Below are 6,605 nucleotides of genomic sequence, written 5' to 3' on the forward strand. Positions count from 1 at the left end.
CTATTTCTCTCCAAATCTCTTTATGCTTTGATTCCATCATATTCTCCCACAACAGCAGAACATCCTTGAAAATAGCAGGATCTTGGGAGAAGAGAGGTCAGTCATTAAGCAGAATTGTCCTCAGTCCCATCCTCCCCAGCAAGACTCATGCACTCATTTCTAACAGCAAGCTTCATCCCTAAAAGAAAATGGTATAGAATCAATAATGAGGAATATGCCATCCCATGAATTTCCAGAACTTTGATTGACACAAGAGAAATTGTTCATTGGATGATTTTACACCCTGGAATACTGTGACAAATCAAACTGTGGTCGAAAGGAATGCCATGGGTTTCTATGGCTGGATAGCTAGCGAGGCCTGACAGATGTGGATTCATCTGACTCTAACAAAGTTTGGATTTATATGGAGGGCCTAGACTTCAATTCTCTGAGAACCATTAATACAGTTATTTCTAGAACTAAATGCTGAGAGTCCTTCATGTCACAGACTCACTCCACCCACCAGAAAGTGAACTAAATGGTGGATTATATATGACTGGGAAAATGGCTCAGTCAGTAAAGCGAGGCCTTAGTTCAAATACCCAGCACTGGACATGTTAGAGATAAGCAGATTCATAGAGCTCTTAACTAGTGTCCTGGATTGGATAGTTTGTTGTTGTTGTTGTTGGTTTGTTTGGGGTTTTTTTTTTTTTTGGTGAATGTAACACAAACTAAACTCATCTAAGAGAAGGAAACTTCAAATAAGAAAATGCCTCCATAAGGTTAGTCTAAAGACAGGCTTGTAGGACATTTTATTAATTAATGAATGACGGGGAAGGGCTAACCCCATTTTGGATGATACCATTCCTAGGCACATGGTCCATGATTCTATAAGAAAGCAGACTGAGAAAACTACAATGAGCAAACTAGTAGCTAGCATTTCTCAATGGCCTCTGCATCAGCCGCTGTATTCTGGTTCCTGCCCTGTTTGAGTTCTGGTACTGACATTTATAATATGGAAATGTAAGCCAAATAAACCCTTTCCTCCTCAACAGCTTTGGTCATGATGTTGCATCATAGCAATAGTAACCCTAACTAAGATAGCTGACAGCCTACTAGTCAGTGAACTGTTCGGTGTGGGATTCTGAAAAATAAGGTTGTGAAGTGATTTAGAAAGATGTCTCCCATCACCTCTAGCTTCTGCACATGTATCTGCACATATATAAACACATTATCACACACATACTCTTCACATTCAAATACATTCCTAAAAATCCTTTCAAGGGAAATTGATTCCTAGTCTTCCAGCTCGTCACGGTACATCTTCAAAGGCAATGGCTTACTAGCTAGATGCTAGTCTGCCCTCTGGTCTTTGGGGCTACATTAGCCAAGAAGGGTAAAAAAGCAGGAGACTGTGAATGGAAGGAGAAAATAGAGAAAGTACATGAAGGAGAATTAACAAAATTACGGAATAAAAAGTTCAATATGAGCATTCCAATCCCTTCCCTAACCTTGCTCAAACAGTAAGTAGCATACAGTGAGTCAGTAACAAGTTCAGTACCGTGAAAGGAAGACCAATTCATGGTCATGGAGAACGGAGCAGGCATAATGATCTGTTCCTAGACACTTCGTGTGGGGCTCAGGTCTCAAGATGTTTAAGTAGCAGTAGTAACTACCAAGTTTGTTTCACCTGGAAAACAATCCAACATAGAATGTACGCTCTTTTCAATGATAACCTTTCAAAATATGAATGGCATTCACTGTGTATTTCAACTGACTTCCCCTCAGCTTGAAATACCAACATCCTCACATCATGGTAATGGAGAAGGAACCTCTTTAGGGAGTCTGGTCTCTGTGCCGGTGGTGTGTCATAGGCAGGCCTGGGCATCATTTTCAAGACACTCAAGTTCAACAAGGGTACAGACTCTGATTTGAATGTGGCCTCTGAAATGCATTAACTGGAAACATAACCTCAAATCAGTGTATTATTGTTATTGTCACTGTTATTAAGAAGTATGTCCTGTGGAGCTAATTAATCTTAGATGAGTTCATGAAAGCAAGCCCCTTTTGATTTGTGGCTTTATAAGAATAAGAAAGGCTCCAACTGGTATATTTGTTTTGTCTCACAATGGTGCCTTCTGCCATATTATGTGGTTAAAAAGAGCCCAGAAGACTTAAAAGAGATGCCAACATTTCACTGTAGGCTTCATACTCTTCATTACTATGAGCAAAGTAGACTTCTATTCCTCTTTTGAAACTTTTTGATTCTTTGTTTCACATAATGCACCCCAGTCTTGGTCATCTCCCTATACCCACATATCTGCCCTTTGCTCTTACAACTCCCTCCCAAAATAAAAACACACACAAATAAAAAACAAAACAAAGCATAGAAAACATCTCATCATGGAAGCTGTAGTGTGTTGCAGTGTGTCACACAGTATATCCCTCTGTCTACACATCTTCACTTACAAATGTTTTTTGCAATGAGTCATTGGTCTGGTCTGAGATCTCTAGCTTCTGTGTTACCATCAATATTGGATCCTCACTGTATCTCCTTCTAGTTATCTTGTTGTTGCCCTGTGTCATGGAGATCCTGCAGCATTGGATCAGTAGGACTGGCCCTTTTATGTGCCCTGACCATTTACTGATGGTTCAGATTATGAGATGAACCAACTCAGAGCCCTAGATCTAGGCCTGGGTGATAGTTGAGCCGGTCAAAGTGCTGGCTTTCCCTTATCTGCACCACTAAGATGAATTCTTCAGGACTACCCCAACTACGCCACCCAATTCTGCCCTCAGCAGGTGGCAGGGCCAGCTCCCCTGCCCTTGTGAAAGCTCACTAGTACCTATGCCTCCAGAGCCAGCTTCATGTGCTGCAGACTTTAAGGGGCTAGATAAGCTCTCTCAATTGGGCCTGGCTCACCTGTACCTTTGTATCAGGGCCAGTTCCTTTGATTTGCCTAAAGGCAGTTCAGGGCCCACTCTACAACCAGTGACAGGGCAGGGCTAGCTCTCCGACTCTCGTGTCCTAGGGCCAGCTTTCTTGACTACAATAGGTGATGAGGAAAAATGGGGATGGCATCACCCCCACATCCAGATCACCTCACAGCAGACAGCTGTGGGTGCATTTCTCTTTTCCTTTCACCCTCAAGGCTAGCTCACCTGCACTCCCTCTACCAAGGCTATCCTTACTGTGTTGCACAGGTGAGGTACAGGGCCTGCTTTCCTAAATGTTGCAGCCAATGAGAGACGGGACCACTTTTTAGCTCTCAAGACCCTGAGAGCAGCTTTCCCAACTGCTGGGGGTCTTGAAAGGGGAGGGAAAATACTTCTAGGCCTGCACCACCCCACAGCAGGTGAGTGGCAGAGTTAGTTCTCCCTCACTTATCCCCTTCAACTGGCATGGCCTTGTTGGAGGAAATGTGTCAGTCAAAATGTGTTTTGGGGTTTTGTATACTCAAGCTAGGTCAAGTGTCGCTCTTCCTGCTGCCTGTGGATCCAGATGTACAACTCCTAGCTACTTCTCCAGCACCATGTCTGCATGTGTGCCGCCATGACCCTACTATAGACCAAACCTCTGAAAGTGTAAAGAAGTCCCAATTAAATGCTTTCTTTTGTAAGAGTTGCCATGATCATCTTGTCTCTTCTCAGCAATAGTACACTGACCAAGACAGTAACCAAGTGGAAAACTTGGTTTTTCCAAGGAAAACTACTTTTTCTGCTCTCAGCAATTTTTAGTTGCCTTCATGTTGCTGAAGTTGTTCTTTGTATAGGTTTGAAGCCTCATGGGATGTTCCTAATTCATTTTAATATGTCTATTGCTGTACCTGTTACATTCAAGTTTAGGCAGTCATGTTGGTGAGACTTTATGGTATAGCTGCCAATATTCCTAGGATGTGTTTTAGTCATCAGAACATAGAGCATCCAAAGGCCCCCAGAAAGAGAGGAGGGATTTCTGCACATGACACTAAAGATGCTATGTTCTCAGACACAGTTGTAATTAGCTCCCCAAGAGTAAACTTGATAAAAGGAGCTGGATATGTAGCAATCATGGAAGGTCCATTTATAAAGTACATTTATGGACTTCACAGTATATGTAGGCAGACATATGCATAATCATATTTATACCCATGCATACTCATATAAAGATGCATATGTCATGTGCAGCCATGAGCACAAGAACACAAGTACTCACACTTTGTAAAGGTATAAAGGCACACAACTGTGAGGGTATACAGATATAAATGTGCATATGCAAGTGTACACATTTGTGTATTATAGACATGCTGCCTTACACGCATAAGTACATTCGTCCATGAATGCATTCCTACTGGTCCTATACACAGATGGGAAGATACACACTGAATCACTCATACAAACCAGAATATAGTGAGCACTGCACTTGTGACATGGTATTCAACTAACTCTTTGGAGACCACACTGAATACACTATTGAGGCCCTAAGAAATGAGTCCTTATCCTCATAGAACCCCAGAACTTACTGATTGCTGGACTCTAGCAGTGCCTGAACTCTGGTGATTTGATTATGGGAGAGTTGGGTGATTGCCTCACTTGATTTCCTTCAGGGTCAGGACATGGAATTTCCTGAAACTTCTCCTTGATTGACATTATGTTATGCACATATAGCCTCTTTCTATCTCCTGCCTCTATTGCTAATATACTGTCCCACAATTAGGGATGATTTCCCACTCTATCATCATTTAACTACAAAAGAAAAGACATATTCATGCTAATCAGTGTGCTTTGGGCTTCTTCAAAAAACAAGATTGGTCAGAGTACAAGGACAAATAAATGTCCTGTCTTCATCTGTTTTCTGACAATGCAACGAAATACCTGTGATCAGAAACTTACGCTGAATAGAAGTTTAGCCACTCTGGCAATGGGTAAAGAGACAATTTGATCATGGTGCTGCTCTAATATCAGCCAGAGACAGAGCAGATGGGAATCCTTTGTTCATCCTAGCCTGATGCCCAGTTTGTTATCCAAAGCTGTTTGATGACCAGGACACATAAAAATCAAATCAAATCAAATCCCAGAAGCATAGTGCAAGAGGAGGAAGACAGACAGAAACCTGTGCTCTACCATGCCATGACATGGGGTAGGGGCAAGGAAAGAGGCCCAAAGATCTGACTTAACCCCACCCTTTGCATAGTATAAGGCATAGGTAGGTCATAGACACACAGAGCCCTGCCTACTAGCACACAAAGCAACACGGGAAGAGGAAAACAACAGAGACCTGTGGATGCCATGCCACCTACAGTCTTGCCCTCTGGCTCACAGCAAAGTAACCATAAACATAAACACCCTCTTGCCAGAGAATGTCACCCAGGGGTCTGCCAGCCCCATAGAAAGCCTTCAGTGGGAGCTACCACAATGTGTGAGTATGTGACGAACAGAATGGAGGGAGAGAGAAGTGGATCAACTTGAGCATTATGAAAAGACATGGAAGTAGAGAATCCAGGGTGGAGAGGAGTGTTGTGAATGCTCACCCCTGCCACCTGGGGCGAGTCCTAGCATGAATTGCTGCTGAGGGCCATGTCTCATTCTGTGGTCAGTGCCATGGCTCCGCTGCAATGTCCTTGGCTCATATTAGCACTAGAAGATGTAGAGTTGTCCTTGATGGGCAGACACGGTGCTTGAGAAATAGCTGAGAGTTCTCCATCTGGATCCTCATGTGGCAGGAAGTGAGACAGTGGGACTGGCTTGGGATTTTGAAACTCAAAGGACCCTCTCCCCACTGCCCCATGATATTCTTCTTCAAATAAGGCCACACCTACTTCATCAATGCCATACTTCCTAATGCATCTCAAGTCGTGCCACTCTCTGATGACCAAGCATTCAAATTTACTAGCCTGTAGCTGTGATTCCTATCCAAACCACCACAGTTACCCAATATCAAATGGTCTGCCCTGAAAACACACATACAAATAATATTATATAGACTGAGCAGGTTGTATTTATGTATTTACATATGTGTGTGAGTGTGCATGTGTGTGTGTGTGTGTGTGTGTGTATGTGTGTGTGTAAAACAAAACTTAATGAAAAAATACCATGAATTTGAAAAGAAGTAAGGAAGGGTATGTGGGAATGTTTAGAGGACTGGTTCTCAACCAATGAGTTGCAACCTCTTTGGCGTCTTTGGGGGTCAAAGGATCCTTTACAGGGGTCACTTATCAGATACCCTTTAAGTACAATTCATAACAGTAGCAAAATTACAGTTATGCAGTAGCAATGAAAATAATGTTACGGTTATGAGTCACCACAACGCAATGAATTATATTAAAGGGTTGCAGCCTTAGGAAAATTGAGACTCATTGGTTTAGAGGGAGAAAAGGGGAAAGGAGAAATGATCTAATTATAAGATCGAAAACTAAAAGGAATAATTAGAAAAAATAATAAAGCCCACATCCAGGCCACCCGTCCTACTCTGGTGATCCCAGAGAAGCTTGACCCTCAGTGTTTCCCTAAATCACTTTGTAGCCATCTTTCCCTTCACAAGTGTTTTTCCTCTTCAAAATTATCTAAGCAAAATGGAAACACTTTCTCTCTCTCTCTCTCTCTCTCTCTCTCTCTCTCTCTCTCTCTCTCTACTCTCATGTTCTTTA

General features: G+C 42.5%; 1 non-coding gene across 1 annotated transcript; it reads left to right on the top strand.

Moving 5' to 3' along the window:
- Window positions 1-4,866: 4,866 nt before the first annotated feature.
- Window positions 4,867-5,012, top strand: LOC120097229 (small nucleolar RNA SNORA48). Its single transcript, XR_015639186.1, has one exon. It is a non-coding gene; the product is annotated as a small nucleolar RNA SNORA48 (small nucleolar RNA).
- Window positions 5,013-6,605: the final 1,593 nt, after the last annotated feature.

The sequence above is a fragment of the Rattus norvegicus genome, chromosome 15 (assembly GCF_021556685.1).
Source record: "Rattus norvegicus strain SHRSP/BbbUtx chromosome 15, alternate assembly SHRSP_T2T, whole genome shotgun sequence".
Lineage (NCBI taxonomy): Eukaryota > Metazoa > Chordata > Mammalia > Rodentia > Muridae > Rattus > Rattus norvegicus.